General features: G+C 42.2%; 1 protein-coding gene and 1 long non-coding RNA gene across 2 annotated transcripts in view; one reads left to right on the top strand and one right to left on the bottom strand.

Moving 5' to 3' along the window:
- LOC149331173 (uncharacterized) overlaps positions 1-15,005 on the top strand; it is a 298,912-nt gene that overhangs the window by 262,960 nt on the left and 20,947 nt on the right. The window lies entirely within an intron of this gene.
- On the bottom strand, positions 2,050-13,160 carry LOC149331174 (uncharacterized). The gene is made up of 3 exons (XR_016284830.1): positions 12,741-13,160; positions 11,585-11,658; positions 2,050-2,205 (listed from the first exon to the last, which is right to left on the bottom strand). It is a non-coding gene; the product is annotated as an uncharacterized LOC149331174 (long non-coding RNA).

Genomic DNA, 15,005 nt, shown 5'->3' with positions numbered 1-15,005 from the left:
ATAATGCTTATGCAGTCAGATACCTTGTATAATCAGCCCTTGTGTGAAACAGCAATCCTCTGCACTTTCCTTCCTTTCTATTGCTGATAGCCTCTTTTGTCTCGTATACATCTTAACAAGCCCTTTGCTTCCGTATCATTCTCTCCTGCTGTGCATTAATAAGGCTTTTAAAGCCACTGGGGTGTTCATGGAGGCACATTTTGTTTACCATTGTGTGTAGTTACATTTATTAATGTGCTCCTGTTTTCAGTGTTGTATTCGTGGATGCCGATATGTTTTATCGTTCACTCCTTTTTAAGCCATGCAATCTTGCAGGTGCTGATGTTTGGAACCTCAGTAGTTTGTTAATGCTGCTCTTTTTCTATACTGTGATATTGATGTTTTTTAGTTATGTGGTTTCTTTTGCAACATTTAGGGCACCTTTGGGGCATTAATGTGACAGGTTTTTAATGTGTACATTTGGAAGTCTGCAGGTGGTGAGAGACACGTATTTGCAGTTGAATCCTAATCACCCAGTGCACCTATACTGCTCTGCTTCTGTTGGTGCTGAATGTAGGCTGTCGTCACTCCCCTGGGTTGTTTTTGCTGCCATTTAGTTGCAAGCCTTGGGCTTTAGCCATCTGTTTCCACACTTGGTGCTCCATGTTTTATGGCTGGTGTGTGCACATTCTCTGGGTCACTGCTGGCAGGATTGCGTTCAGTTCCGCAGTGTATAACATGAAAGCTTTATTTCTTTCTTGTGCATCAAAACTTCCTTTTTATCCAGAATATGTGTTTTCAACTTTGGCTATTTATTGACACATTATATAGCTATAATTGGATAACAGTTAGGACCGACAGAGTATAAACGTGCTCCCCTGCTGCACCTGGAGTGTGTACATTCCAATTATTCAATGCCCAATTTTATATTCACTTCTTGATGCCAATGTTACTTAACTGCATTTTGAAAGTGCAGTTGCAGGCGACAGATATTCAAGCATGTATTCATCCTGTATGTTTCAGCTCTTGCTGTTCTGACTGATGTGGTTGTGCTAGTCACTTGAAGAGCACGTAGTTGTATTTTGAAAGCTTTTCATAGTTTTATGGTGCTTATGGTCCAGTTCTGTTGATACTTTTCCAAATAAAACTTTCAAAATAAACAAATCTTGCTGTTATTTTGAATCGTTGCTAACCAGAGTGGAATTACTCAGGTGGTGCTTGTGAACTATGAGGTCATGTTTACACTTTACATCATCGTCATCCTCTAATACTCAAGTTATGAACTCCAATCAGTTACCATATATCTATAGTACTCAATGCTGGAAAAGAGCACGCGCTAAGAGGCGGGCCGTCTCTACCCCGCCACTGGGCCACGGACCGCCCAGGCACGGCCACGGTGCTGGCCCGATGCCACTTGCCAGGCAGGTGCCAATCATCGGCAAATGAAAGGCCACGGACAAAAACCAAGCATGGTCCGGAAAAGGTGACCAAGGTCGGGCCAGTCATTTATTGCTTGGCAGCTGATGCTGGGCCAATCATCTGCCAATCACGATTTTTTGCTTGGGAAAGTGCTTCTCTGGCCCTGCTGGGAAAAGCATGTTCGATTAGTACGTACCCAGTCGCCGCTGCCTTCACTAAGTATGTTGCATCAATAAGCTGCCTTCATTAAGTTTACAACTAATCATGGTTAATCCACGTATAAAAATTTCTGCCAGAGATATGAATATGTTAGGCTATTGAAAATGCATTCTTTGCCCTATTGAAAAAAAAGGCAATGATGTAAATATTGGAAACCAACACTGGAAACCTTGGTGGATTATGGTAATGGAAAATGCGTTGGAATGACTGGGCATGTTGGAATGACTGGGCATGTTGGAATGACTGGGCAGGTTGGAATGACTGGGCATGTTGGAATGCCTGGGCATGTTGGAATGACTGGGGCATGTTGGAATGCCTGGGCAGGTTGGAATGACTGGGCAGGTTGGAATGACTGGGCATGTTGGAATGACTGGGAGATGTTGGGGCAGGGGCCATGGGGCAATGTTATGTCTGTCGCAATGAGACAGCAAATTTCAAAATAGATGAAGCTCCTACAGCCAGTTTTATTTTGTGTTCATGCTCCTCTTGCTCTTCTTTAGCCACTTGTCAATGCAGCTGGGCCCCATGAAACAGCCTTGTTGATGTACCACTGGTGCATGAGGGCTTGGGAAAACTGGGCGATGCACTCTGCAGAAAAGATTGAAATGAAAGAATTAGGATCCACAAGTTTTTATTCTTGCCAGTATTAGAGTGCTAAAAAAGTAAACTCCGTATTGTGGCCACAGGAATAAAGTGAGCCTAAATCAAGAACCACTGAAGCTATTCGCACTCAAAAATAAAAATAATTTGAGGTTCTTATTCAATATATCATATGCTCGTCATTAAGTACCATCATCACCAGCATAACTAGCACCACTGCAAGACAAAGGCCTCTCCTATATCCCTAAACATAAGCCTGACGTGTGCCATAATGAGCAAAATAAAAAAGCCATCGTTTTTTGTCCTCTGAAGGCTTTTAGTGGGGTATTAATAACAGGGACAATATAAAGGTAACATCAGAAAGGTGACTGCAGTAGCACAGCTGAGATGTCGCAGACGATACACTACGAAAAGAGGCATACAATCCATTGATACATCAGTTGCAAAAAATAAAAACAGCAGCAAAGAAAAGGTAAAACAAACCAGTGTCAATGCTCCAAGCGATATCACTTATTTCCATAATTTTGAGGGACCACATGCAATGAAAATGTGGTGAGGTAGAGTCACAAGCGAAGGCCATTCTGTTCTCGATTTAATTATTACTAACTCTATGCAGCTGAATGCTTTTTCTGGTGTTTTATCTTGTTGTGTTAGTGACCATCTTCCTGTGTTTGCTTGCATTGAGAATGCTAGTACAATAGGAAGTAAGTCCACATCAATCACATACCAAGCTATTACAGAATCATCATTGAAATCCTTTAGGGATGCGCTCATGAAAGTATATTGGAGTAAGATAGCTGAACTTCATGATGCAAATGTTGCCTATAATACGTTTGTCGATTACTTTAAACAGATATATCACGACTGCTTTCCTCTTGTAACACGTGCGAAAAGTCGCAGAATCCGCAAGCCATGGGTAACGCCAGAGCTTCGCGGAGAAATACAAATGAAAGTCAAGCTGTACAGAAAATTTTTGAGCAGCCGGAAGGTTGAGGACCTTGCGGTATTTAAGAAATATAGGAACAAATTGACTAAAAAACTGCGGTCTGCACGAACAGCCTATCACGTGTCACTTCTAGATGTTAAGAATGCTCGAAATGGTGTACTATGGTCGAGATTAAATACACTTCTGCAGCGGGACAGTTCACGCACTGCATTAACAAAATTAAATATTGATGGAAAGGAAGTTTCTGGCGTCGAACTGGCTAATGTATTCAATACTTTTTTAACGAGCTTGGCTACCCGTGCTATAACACGTGCTGCCGGATCTGACGCTTGCAAATATGTTCGAATTCAGAATGATGAAACAATTTTTCTGCACCCAGTCACGGTAGACGAAGTAGTGTCGGTGATAACAAATCTTAACAATAGCAGTAGCTGTGACATTGATGATATCCAAATACGGCCAGTCAAGCATGTAGTTGACATAATTGCTCCCATACTTGCTCACATCTTTAACATCTGTTTAGAAACTGCAGTTTTTACGGAAAAAAATGCAATTAGCAAAAGTTGTTGTTCTTTACAAAAAAGGAGATCGCAACGCCCTCGCCAACTACAGACCAATCTCTATTTTGCCAGTGTTTTCGAAAGCATTTGAGAAAATGCTGCATCTAAGAATGTCAAATTTCATCCATAAATTTAACTTGCTAACACCATTTCAGTTTGGCTTCTGCAAAAGCAAATCCACTGAACTTGCATTACTCCAACAAAAGGAATATATAATAAAGCAACTTGAAAACAAATCTATTGTCATTGGTGTATTTGTGGACTTCTCAAAGGCTTTTGACCTGGTAAATCATAAAATCTTACTAAATAAATTACACTACTATGGTATCCGAGGAAAAGCGCTCTCATTGTTAAGTTCTTATTTGTCGTTTAGACAGCAAGTGGTGTACATAAATGGTATACAGTCTGAACCGAAGCCGCTCTTCTACGGTGTCCCCCAAGGCAGTACGCTAGGGCCTCTACTCTTCAATATTTACCTAAACGATATTGTCAACATTAGCGATAATACAAAGTTTTTCATCTATGCAGACGATACGAGCGTATTTTTTTCGGGTGAAAATGTTCATGAACTTATCAAACAATGTAATGCCACAATGAAAGCTCTTGAGGTCTGGTCTGCAGTTAACCTGATGCAAATAAATGAGAGTAAGACCAAAGCTGTCATATTTAGGCCGAAAAATAAAGTTATCCCACTGCACGATAATATTATATTAAACTCGCGGGCTGTAGAAACTGTTCAGCAGTTTAAATGCCTTGGGGTCATATTTTCTGCCAGTATGTCATGGGATTATCATGTCAATTATATCTTGAAAAAAATAGCTCAAATCACTGGTGTTATAGGCCGTCTAAAATACATACTTCCCACAAAAACTAAGATGCTGGTATACAATTCAATATTCAACTCGCATTTAAACTATTGCCAGTTGGTGTGGGGCACTACAACATTCACTAACCTTGAACGTATTCATTTAATGCAAAAAAGATATCTCCGAAATGCATATAATTTACCGTTCCGACATCCCAGTGCAGCTTTCTTTTGTCATTCCAGAGTTATTAAAGCACATAATCTTTATAAATATCGCCTCAGTGTTACTTTTAAAACAGAAATCAAGAAGAATGTAACAAATCTTAAAAATTTTGCAGAACTAAGGAAATAAAGAATCAGTCTATCCAACAAGACGTGGCGAAGAATGGACAGTGCCAACACCTCGACTAAATCTCGGTAGGGAATGCCTTCAGTACACACTTCCATCTCTTCTAAATAGGTATATCCACATTGACCTCGATTTGTTTTCTTTTTTACGTCATGAACTACATAATTTGTTTTTGCATAACATTGTTTAAGTTTCATTATGTATACATATTGCTGTTTCGTGTATTCTCCGGTGCTTCCTTGATGTGCTTGTTTTTTAAAATTGTATAAACTCTTGTGTTGCCTCCCTGTCAATAATTAGGATTGTAGACTCGTCAAGCTGCCCAAGGGCAGCTTTTTTCTATGATTCCTCCATCTGTAGTGCTAGATGGGAAATAAACTTTGATTTGATTTATTCTTCAATGGGAACAGGAAAAATTTCTTGATTTAGTTGTGATGGCATCCTGGTCTGAAGCGGGGCAGCAACATTTAACATTAAGTTGTGGAAAAGTATTGTAGATTATATGGAACACACCTAAACGAGCGATTTCCCCTTTTATGCAGTGATGTCTGGTGGTCAAATGAGATGACTGATTACACATATGCTGTACCAAGTGTCGCTGTTGGATTAAAGGGAGTTGGTGGCGTAGCATCAAACAGTTTGGTGCAAAATTGAAAGAGCTAGGGAATACTTCAGTTTGGAATCAATAAAATTTTTATGCATAAACTGCGCAGCATGGCAAGAGCACACAGATCATGACATCTCCTGATAAACCCGAGTGCCCTTGTGGTGCCAGCAGCATGTATCGTGACATGCTCCAAGTATGTGGGGCTGCATCTGGTTAAGGTTTCTCCATACCATTAACCCTAGAGGTGGGAAAGGAGGTCAATACGTTGTGACAAAACAATGCAGACAAGACAAGGACAACGAAGGAATAAATATGATGGCATGAGTGCTGACTATCGCCAATGTGTATTGGAAACCACGTCAAAATATATACACTGTGGCCTAAAGAAACAACGAACAAAGAGCACCTTGTGTCAACCACATTGCATGAGTGTAAAACAAAACAAAAACTGACAAAGAAGCATTTAAGAGCATGAACTCTTCCTTAGGAAGCGATAAAAAAGGTGTGCTAACACAGTGATTGCGGTTTTTTTTTAAATTTCAGTGGCCTCGATTATCTCACGCACAAACTTTTCTGTGTCTGTCAGGCAAAATGCAGAACATGAATTCCGGTTCACAGCGTTTAGGATCTGGCAAACAATTGCAATTGCGACAGTGAATCATCAAAGTTCTCCCGCAAGCTTTGTTCACATCGTCGTGGTGGTCTTTTAAACCTCTCGGTGACACACTTGCCTGTTTTCCCAATGTAAACATAGCCGCATTTCAAGGCGTTCGAACACACTATGTCTTCTGTGCAGTGCACGAAGAGACTCTGATGGATAATCTCGGTTGACTACAGGTACTGAAACTTCATAGGGTTAGAAAAACAATATCGACGCCAACTCGACTGCCTATTTAACCGGTGCGGCCAATTGTGGATGTAGGGAAAGGTACGTACGAACTTCCTTTTGGGAGTTACAGTCTCGACGGGGGCACAAAAGGAATGTTTCAACTTCTGCTTAAAGCAATCGGCTAAAGACACTGACAAAGGTTCTGAATATTCAGTAAAGGACAAACGGCATATGAGCTGGGCAAAACTGGATGTCATGGCAATCAAACAGGATTTCATTAAGGAATTTTTGAAGCAAAGGTTAGTGACACCTCTTGACCAGCTTAGACTGAACCGAAGAAAATGGTAAAAGTAGCTTGTTTTCCCTTGGCTCGTAAGCCCAACAAGTGTAACCACCCAAGATTGAGATCCAATAAATGTGATGACATATTATCCTCTATAATTTCAGTGGTGATTCAAAGTGGACTGAGGCTTTGACTGAACTCCTCTCTCACCTTAGACAATGCTTCGTCAGGATTGGAGATCCTGCAATAAGCCACGTAACAGCGGCGCTAATAGTTTTTTTGCAAAAACAAGCTATTCTGAAATGTAATAAAGGTGGACTGAAGGTATGAGCTTAAAAGTGCGACAAAATTATTCACCAAAACGCCTGAGACGTTTGGAATGCCACTGCTCCATTTAGGTTAATGAATTCTTCAACACATTATTGATCCTGATTGAGGGATGGCGTAATATAAATCCTTGATGTCAACATAGCACCCCATGAAACTGGTGCGAGAGTTATTGTGTAGAAACTGCGTTACTTTCTCTGCAGATCTTACACGAGAGGAGTCATCAATGCTCAGCAACTTAATTTTATGTCGCAAAGAGAAGGCGATTTGTTTCTGACAGGTTCCATTCTCTTAAACTACAACCCTCAAGGAGCAGTCACCTTTATGGGTCTTTGCGGTAAAGAAGATAGCTGGACAATTTTTCTTACTGAAGTTGATGGCATTAGCCTGATGGTTAAACTCTAGATTGTTAATGTTTCTTGGCACTGGACTTTGCTTTTAACAAATCAGATAGTAAGTGGCACTCAAATTCAGAATACACTGCATCTGTGGCCTTGGACTGAAAGGCGCCTTTCGATACGACCACAAAACGACCGTTTATCAGCAGTTGAAAGCAAGAGGGCCCACCCTCTTAAATACGACACAGTTCGGCCTGTGGGCAAGTTCCTAAAGAGGGTTCAAACCGTGACACTGCATCAAAACATCCCGAAACACACCTGTCACACTCAGGTCTGTGCGTGGAAAAGGCAACTCGTCAAACCATGACAAGCATCTCCACAATAGTTCTCTTCGGAGGAACGGAAAATTTTGGTCCATAAGCACTTCAAGGACCAGACGAGGCAGCGACTCCAAGCTGAAGGTGTGCACCTTGTTGTCAAACTCTTGTGCCTGAAAACAAGCCAGGGAGTGGCTGGTTGACGGTGTCACGCACCGTTGACCAGGTGAAAGCCATCTGGAATGCCACTTTGCAGCCACTTTGCGCTCACTAGCCCGGAGCAGAGAAGCCAAGGCACGAGTGTCTGAAAACAAGGTGCACAATGTCGACACTGAGTTGCTGCCTCGTCTGCTGCTTGAAGCATATACGGGCCAAAATTTGCCATTGTTCCTTCGAAGAGGACTATTCTGGAGCTGTTTGCCATACTTTGACGTCTTGCCTTCCTGTGCCTGGACCTGAGCGTGACAGGTGTGTTTCAGGGGGCGTTGGTTGATGGGGTGTCGTGGTTTGAACCATGCCAGGAACTTGCCCGCAGGCTGAACTGTAACGGGTTTAAGACGGTGGGCCCTATCGCATTCAACTGCTGATAAAGAAGGTGGTTTTGTGGTCATGTCTAAAGGCGTCTTTCTGTCCAAGGCAACGGAGGCAGTTAATTCTGAGTTCAAGTGTCACACAACAGCTGATTTGTTAATAGCAATGTCCAGAGCCAAGAAACTATGTAATAATCTAAAGTTGAACCATCTGGCTAATGTATCAACTTCAGCAAGAAACTAGCAGAGGTGCCAATGAGAGGTCAAAAGACCACCGTTACGATCTGAACAAAGCTAGCAGGGGGAATCTGATGTTTCATTGTCGCGACTGCGGTCGTTTGCCGCATCCTTTATGCTGTGAGGCGTAATTTCTTGTGCTGCATTGTGCTAGACAGACACAGAAAAGTTTGTGCATGAGATGATCGAGGCCACTGAAATTGTAGAAAAAACGCAATCAATGTGTTAACACACCTTCTTTATCGCTCCCTAAGAAAGAGTTCATGCTCTTAAATGCTTCATATTCAACTTTCGTTTTGTTTTTGACAGATCCAAAGTGAATGTTACAAGGCGCCCTTTCTTCATTCTTTTTTTAGGCCACAGTGTATATATTTTGATGTGCTTTCCAATAAACCTTCTTGAAAGTCAGCACTCGCACCGTCGCATTCCTTCCTCATCTTTCTCTTCTTTGCGCTGTTTTGACACGATGAATTACAAACAAGACCATTCATCCGTCTTGCAAAAGTCAATACAGTCAGAGTAGCTGAGATAGTTGGGGCATCCTTCTGAATAATGCAGTCATAAAGACAAGGTTGGGACATAAAGACAAAGACTGTTATTGAATGGCTAATATTAATGTACTTTAGTAATGTGCTTGGTTTGGTTTATGGGGGTTTAACATCCCAAAGTGACTCAGGATGAGGGACGCCTTATGATTTTGCATATTGATATGCTGGGCTTCATAAGAGAAGAAGTACAATAGTTTTTTAAGGCCAGCCGTAGAACAGGAAGCAATGAATCTACACTAATATCAAAGAATGAAGGCTCAAGCATGAGAGTGTAGCTAAAAGGTTATAATGACAAACATGAAAAGCTTTGGAGAAATTCAAGTCGATGACACTTGCCTAAAAAAAAGAATCTAAATTTGGGTGAAAATCTGTTGTGAATTCAAAAAGTTGGATTGCACATTAGTAAAGAGAATGGGAGCCGTGATGACTGGTATAGAAATATTAGTTTGAATTATGGTGGCAAGTAATATGCGGACTCATTTCGTGCTCTAACAGATCATGCAAAATGCACATCAATAAAATAGGAGAACAGTTTGGGGATCAGAACGGTTTCCAGCCTTAATTATTGACAGGTCAGCTTCAGGTTGTCAGGGATAGAACCAAGAGGTTTGGATTGGCTAACAATTATTCGTAAAATCTGTCTTCAGATATCCTCAGTAGTTTAAAGTATGTCAGAAGGCTTCTCACACAGCCCTCAGGTACTCGAAAGCTTGTGCTTATCAATGACTTTCGAGACATGATGAGAAGCAATGGTTAATGCAGTGAAATGGGTAACAAATAACTGATTTTTTTCAAGAAAGTGCCCATGGAATATGCTGTCAAACAAATTCCCAAGGATCCTTCAATTAAGCCCAAAATGACAGTTTATGGGTAGCCACTTTGTTATAACCATCACATACAAAAAAAGAGACACCAGAAGCCCTCCTTATTCACTGAAAACAAGGGAGAATTACGAGACATCATTCCGGCACACAAAATCACACGGATGAAGAGAGTAGACTCCATGGACACCATATTTCAACTGAGGTTTATTCCACAACACAGGCTTTTTATGTGCAAAGGGGTACTACTAGTGATCCCTGGGGCTGAAAAGTATTTCCGCCACCAGATAACAATTATTCAGGACGGCAAAAACCAAAACACAAAAAAACATAGGGGTAAAGGTATCTTGCCACTCACATTAAACACATCGGCACGCCTATGCATCACCTACCTGGCTGACCCAACAAACATATTTGCCTCCAGATAACCTATTTCTTTTTCTGGAGCGCTGCAGAAGGGCTGCTGACGTAATTCTCTTTTTCAGCAGAGATACAAAAGGCTTAAAAAATTTCCCAGCCCTTTCAAGTGCTAAACTTGCACAAGGCATGTGTTTCTTTCAAAAACGCCTTGCATGCTCGCTTGTGCGAGCAAAGGCGAATGTGCTCAGCTAAATGACCTCTGCCACTTAATGAAACAGCTGTCCTGCAATGTTCAAGCAAGCGTTCATTGATGCAAGCGTCGTCTGTCTAATGTAATGTTTGCCACAGGCAAGGAGGATGCTGTACACCATGTCAACCGCATGTTTAACGAGGGGTTTGGTGTGCTTAGTTTTGTAGGCAGGCTTTTTCGTAACGTCATTTATCAGGTGGCACATGCATCCCAGCTTTCCCAAGCTGAAAATACGACATGTACATCGTGTTTGTCACTAGCCTTCTTGAGGCGGTGTGACACCTGATGGCAATAGGGCACAATGACAGGTCACTGTTCCGAATGTGCGTTGTCTTCCGGCTTCCGCTGCCCAGCACACTTCATCTCTCGAACCTGGCTTTCTACCACTAAGGCTACAATTTCTCCTGTGAAAACTGCCTGCTCCAGTCTCCTTACTTGCGCATTGATGCTGTCACAGAGTCGTGACAGCGTCAATGCCGAAGTAAGGCGACTGGAACAGGCAGGCAGAAAAAGAAATAGATTATCTCAACGCAAATGTGTGTTGGGTCAGCCAGGTAGGCAATGTTTAGTCACGCCAATGCATTCAACTTGAGTGACAAGCTAACCTTACGCCTATGTTTTTGTTTTTGCAACCTTGAATAATTGTTACCTGGTCGAGGAAACACTTTTCAGCCACAGGGGTCACTAGTACCACTTTGCATTGAAAAAGCTCATGTTGTGGAATCAACCTCAGTTGAAGTATGGGGTCTATGGAGTCTACTCTCTTCGTTCATGTGTTTTTGTACACTGGAATGATGTCTCATAATTCTACCCAGAACCAATTAGCTCAGCTCTCCATGCTTAGCAAAAACAAGGCAGCAGTAATGAAACCAGTTCTCATGTGTGCACTTTTTCTTTTACATCTGTGACCTGCGATGAGTGGCATAAAAACACATATTTAAGGTAACACACATGCATCATAATGTTAATATTCGTAGTCAAATAGTATCACATAATGCAGCCAAAAACATGCAGACATTTCGCACTTCATGCATAGAATGCAACGGTTAAAAGACGAGCAATATTGAATGTAAAACTTCAAATGGCCTGCAACCGGCCCATTCTGACAGCCAACTACTATTACTCATATAAACATGTAAACATATCAGGCCAGAGCTATCCAAACTGCTCCAAGCAGTAGCATTAAGGAAAAGAGCAATGAAAGTAAGAGAACATTTCATGGCAACCACAAGAACAAAGCACAATGCAGTAACAACTTACAACACAGCTTTTGACTTCATCTGGTGGCCACAAAATCCATGCCATTGACTCGGACTGGAAGACAGATGTGCCACCTGCGGATACCAATTTCCCATTATCACTATGACAGGAGTACAAAAACAAGCATGCGAACTCGGTCCAACAGTGAATATCACATGAATGTAAAAAGATCAGGAAAAATATACTTGCCCAAGTATACGCCTCAATACAAAGGAAAACTACCCTGTTTAAAATGCATCAGTTCCCCTAGCACTAGTAAAGGAATCTTGCTATGAGCAAAACAAATCTGCGTTCGAAAGCGTAGATAAACATCGTAATAACTGAGACAATTATTGCGTCACTTGTTTTCCTCAGAAACCAATTTTCAAACAGCAGAGTGATCGAAATGCAAGATCCTATACTCTGGGTAGCCAGAAACGCTATCGGTATCATAAAAAAAAAATCTTCACATACTCATTTAAAAATTAGATCCTGACGGCCGGAAATTAACTTTCGTTGGTAACTGCAACCTGAGACAGTGCTTTCTTTATAGTGGGGTTTGAATTCAGATGCGGAAAATGGGCACTGATCGTATTGGAGGGTTCCGGATTAATTTAGACCACCTAGAATTTCTTAACGTGAGCTGACATCGCACAGCACAGGGGCATTCTTTTTTTCATTTCACCTAAATCGAAATGCGGCTACTGCCATCAGGATCGACCCCACGACCTAAGGTTCAACAGTCTAGGGCCAAGCAAAAACCGCGGCGAATAAAAAGTGTTTCAATCCCCCTCAAAGTGCTAACGCTATCTTGAAAGACAATCATACATTTTACGCACAGCCAAAGTGCCGGTCCTTAAAACGTGCGCGGTGGTGTGAACAAGCATGGGCAGAAACGCGTAGAACGAGGCATATACGAGGACAAATCTGTGCTCAACAAGAAACAAAACGCGCAAACATGCGCATACCAAAATCATGTAAAGCTAGCGCACGCACGGTCGCATCCCCTTTGCCAAAACAAGTACCGACCGCGACAATTCTTGGCAGAGCAACTCACCGCGGCGACAACAAAAGGGCCTTGAACGCTTTTTATAGCATTGAACACGAATACTGCAGCAGTACGACAGGTCACCGTTCCAGCATTATATGCTTCGGATAAAGCACGAGTACTGCTTACCTTTTCAGATGATTGCGTAGTCGTGCAGAACGCTGTTTGCCTTCGTGTCACGGGCACTACACCAACCAGTGAGAGTTCAGCACGAGTGCTACGTAGCCGGCACTCTCTTCCACGTAGTCACACAGAAGAAAATATTCCGGGCCTTATTTGGAACATTTCCACCGCGACACTGGCCGCGCGTCTTTGTGCCTGGGCACCCATCCTGGACTACACAAAGAAGCGCACAGACTGAAAAGTTAGAGAGACCAGAAAAATGACACTTTGCCTCGAATAGGCTACGTCGACAGCACTGCGCGATTGTGCACCCTTGAGCAAGAAGAAACACACGCAAACCACAACACAGTTCACGACGGCTCACAATCCAAGTAGCGAATTGTAGCAAGCGCCGAAGCGCGATGCACGCGACGCAGCACCCGAACCGCCATGAGGGTTATACAGAATAACAGCTACCGGCAGCCGCCTGGCGGTGACAACCAGTTTTTGTTTCGGTTTCGTTGTGAAAAAGCTTGTATCCTACTTTTTATTTTATTTTTGCTATTTTTTTTTGGGGTATTCAGCCGTATCGGCATCCACAGAAATTGCAGCGATTGCGAGCAATTACCACTGGTAGAAACGCGCGAATTAACGACCTGTTGCTTGCGCTGCGGTTGAAAAATGCCTGAGTTCTCACGGCAGTATGGCTTGCTGCTTTGCTCATTCACGAAATTACATGCCGATTTCTGTTTGTATGGGGAAGTTTTTTTTTATATTGATGGGAGATCAGCAAGGCTAACAAAATACCCAACGTAGCAGTCGTAGAGAGTAGGTTGTCGTCAAAACATGGTGACGCTGTTTGATCGGCAGCACGACGTGAGAGGCGGCAGCGTTGAAACGCGCGTCGAGAGAACAACCTCCATGGTATATGCTTTCTTGAGACTACAGTGAAGGTGTGCATTTTTTATAGTGGAGTTCTCTCATCCAACGTGAAAACCAAATCAATTCTTAGTATGAAATATGCTGTGTAATTTATATCCTCATATTGTGTTTATATATATCTGCATTTCTATTTTGAAAAACAGTGTTGTACTGGTAATTGTGTACCAAGGTGCATGTATAAGAGTGCAGCCTTGTCGAAATATTCTGTGTATATATTTGTATTCGTAACCCTTCTACAAAGAAGCTGTGTGGCCAGCTATGTGGTTAACAATTTGTTAATTGAATTAGTATGTCTTGAAATGCACGCTCAATAAAATTTTCTGAATGAAATTGAGTGTTCGGATTCAGGCATGCAGGGCTCTGCAAACCTGCAATTTATTATTTTCTGAACAATGAAGTTAAACTTTTTCTCAAATATTTTGCTAATGATAATCTAAGCCCAAGTATATAACTCGTTACTTTTTAAAAAAATTTTCTGAAACTGTCAAGTCAACAAATGCACGTGTAAAAAAGAGAAATTTGTCTTGCAGTTTTTATTCTAACAGCATAAAGTGCCAAGTGTACAGTCTTTGTCAAAAAGTAACCAGGCTGCATGGTTTGCTTCTAGCTTGTATAGTGGAGCCCTTGTGTTATTCCTAAGGATCAAAACGTGTTGGAAGGTAATAAGACCCTCAGTCCTTACCTTTAGCTATCCATTCCAGCTTTAGGGAAGCTGTGAGGGATCCACTGTACGAGCTAGAAGCAAACCATGCAGCCTGGTTACTTTTGACAAAGACTGTACGTTTGATGGATTTGACTCACTGGGATTGTTAGTGCATTGATGAGTTTCATTTTGTCAACCATATAGGCACATGCATGCAGTATCTGCTGCCCAGCATCGGCCATTCAAATACAGCCATGGTTTGTGCCATGCCAAACAAGTAGGTACAGTCGTGGGTAAAAAAGATTAGCACACATGACGGAACACCAGAGCGCCGGAATGACAACGCCTGGCACTGCGGGTGGCGGAGAGGCTGATAACGGGAGTGCCAGGCCGTTCCCATTCTACAGTATTAAGGGGGTCTGCCACGGACAGTAAAATTACTGCGGACTGCCACGGACAGCAAATTAGCGGACTGCCACGGACAGCAAAACTGCTGACTAAAAGCAGCGCTATCATCTATTGTTCCCGCGAGTTCCTTTTGACAAACCATCGCGGACATAAAAAAACAGTAATAAAAAGAAGCCATCTGTGCTCATGATAACCGAGCCAAAATAAATTCCGCAAGCACAGTCACGTAGGGTCGGCACTTCAACGCTCGGGCGGTGCACGCTTGATAAAGCTTACTTCCTGCCGTCCCCCCCCCCCCC

The sequence above is a fragment of the Amblyomma mixtum genome, chromosome 8 (assembly GCF_055824585.1).
Source record: "Amblyomma mixtum isolate Tamu chromosome 8, ASM5582458v1, whole genome shotgun sequence".
Classification (NCBI taxonomy): Eukaryota; Metazoa; Arthropoda; class Arachnida; order Ixodida; family Ixodidae; genus Amblyomma; species Amblyomma mixtum.
The sequence above is the reverse complement of the archived record's forward strand: the minus strand, read 5'-3'. Positions and strand labels throughout refer to the sequence as shown.